We start from the raw sequence: 2,500 nt of genomic DNA on the forward strand, positions 1-2,500 counted from the left end.
AGAGAGAGAGAGAGAGAGAGAGAGAGAGAGAGAGAGGGAGAGAGAGAGAGAGAGGGGAAGGGGAAGGGGTAGGTGAAGGGGAAGGAGGGAGGGAGGGATGGAGAGAGGGAGAGAGAGAGAGAGAGAGAGAGAGAGAGAGAGAGAGAGAGAGAGAGGGTGGGGAGAGGGGAATGGGAAGGGGAAGAGGAAGGGGAAGGAGGGAGGGAGGGAGAGAGAGAGAGAGAGAGAGAGAGAGAGAGAGAGAGAGAGAGAGAGAGAGAGAGAGAGAGAGAGAGAGAGAGAGAGAGAGAGATAGAGAGAGTCTCTTTTTAGTATTAGATCAGCCACTTTCGGACCCTCGAGGCAGTAATTTTGTAGGCAGTTGGCACTGTGTGCGTCACAAGACTTATATGATGAGCACCGGGTCGCGTCCTCTGACTCGCCCACCTGCCAGACGGATCTGTAGTCTAACCGGAGCCGGGCAGCCACCACGTTATGTCTTCCTACCAGAAAACCGCGGCGCCGTTACTTGTTGGACCCAAAGGCGAAGTCGTCGTAGTGCTGGATGCTTACGCTCGCTGGCCAATCATCGTTCCTGTACTTGGTGGTTGGCAAATGAGCGGAAGCACGTATCTTCCCGGAGAGGGTGGCCGGCGAGGCGTCAGCCGCAGGCAGCGCAAGCTACAGGCAGCCAAGGCAAGACGGTCCACTATATCATCCGTTGTTACCTAACATGCGAGGGAAACCTTAGGAAATATATTACAAGTACATGTCAATTGGCTGTGACAAGATGGCACAGTATGTGATTGACTAGGCTATTGGCTTCAGCCTTGGGGGAGGAGAAGGCATGAAGGGCAGACTGTGAGTCATAAATAACCAGTCCATTGCTTTTGGTGTAGGCTCAGAGCTTCTAGAAGCCTATGCAGTTCACAGGAGGAAGAGCTTGATCAGTTCTGCAGACGGCGCCCAGTTCATCCTCCATTCGGTGGTTCCATAGTAGGAGCTCAGCCCACACTTCCATCTGTTTATAAAGAACCGTAGGTGTGGGAGGCAGGAATTGTGGTGTCTGTTGGCAGGGTAGGTTTGTCCTACAGGTGGTTGTGTAGGAAACAGCTACAGGAGGAATCAGCCATGGGAGAGTATCCATGGTCAACTTCCTCTTGTGGAAAATTAATATCCAGTCTACTCAGGTCTCGGTAAACATTCCTGATTAGAGCATAGTCCCCCGGCTGGAGTTGTGAGCGACGAGAATTGATAATCTAATGATGCCAACATAATGAGAAGCAAGACTGGCGGAGTGGAGACACTTAACAGTAAAGAATGTTACGTTGGCAAAGATTCGTTCCACTACAGGAGGGAGATGAAGTTCCTGCTGCATATTAGCAATCTTATTGGATATTAAGATCCTAGAATGCAGTGCATTATTGGTCAGCCAGTAGAGGAATTCTAGGCGCCATTACAACCATGTCAGTAATTGTTGAACAATGAGATGGACACACTATCATGCCAGGGTGGTTAGAAGAACTCGAATCGGAGCGCCCAAATAAAGATAATGTGTGCAGAATGATATAATGCTGGGGCCCACTAGAAACTCAAGTACTTTTTTGTGGGTTTTTGGGAAAGAAGATCCTGCTCTTTAAGGAAAGATGATGGGGTCACATGAAGAGGAAGATTCGTAAAATTAATGATGTAAGTGCTGGAGAGTTAGAGTGAACATAGATGTCATCAGCTCAACTTGTGATTGTTGTCTCTGGAATGTCAGAGAGCTGGGAAATGAGGTGGTGCATCAGTATACTGAAAAGAAATGGACAAAGAACACTTCCCTGAGGAGTCCCATCACCAAAACACTTAGGTGTGCACCTTTAAAGAAAACATAGGATGATCTATTGCTTAATTTGCCTCGTATCTATCCAAGAGTTTTCCACTAACACCAAAGTCCACAAGATGGTCGAGAATCACATCTGGATTTGCAATGTCAAAGGCACTTTTCAGGTCCATGAACACCACAAAACTCATAAAGGAAAGGCAGTGTATAGCTTCAATAGACAATGGTGCATGCTGCATTGTGGCAGGAATCCATAGAATCTAGATGAAAGTTTGTCCTAAAGGTAATACATAGGGTAATACATATGCTTTAAACTGGAGATGTTTTGTCACAAACATTCCAAGAGAGGATATGAAGGTGTATGTGGTGATTGTTTCAAAGCGAGTAGCTAGTGAATCAAGCTTCTCGGTAAGTGATGTAATATAAGTCGTGACGACCCGCTGGGCTTCAATGAGAGACTTGACTATTGTGTCGTTAGTAGCCAGTTTGATAGAGAGATTGGCGAGTGAGGCTGCCAGAGTATCGAAGTGAGACTCAGTGGGGGGAAAACGAGCCTCAATGGCATTGGGGAGTGATGCAAGGGAAGGGGGGTCAAAAGCTTCTTGATGAGAGACACCTATGTGGGACCTTGACTGGAATCTGTAGGGTGGGGTGGTGCAGGAGTAGGCAACAGTACACATGTAGGCAAGTGTGAAG

Source organism: Penaeus chinensis, chromosome 2, assembly GCF_019202785.1.
Source record: "Penaeus chinensis breed Huanghai No. 1 chromosome 2, ASM1920278v2, whole genome shotgun sequence".
Classification (NCBI taxonomy): domain Eukaryota; kingdom Metazoa; phylum Arthropoda; class Malacostraca; order Decapoda; family Penaeidae; genus Penaeus; species Penaeus chinensis.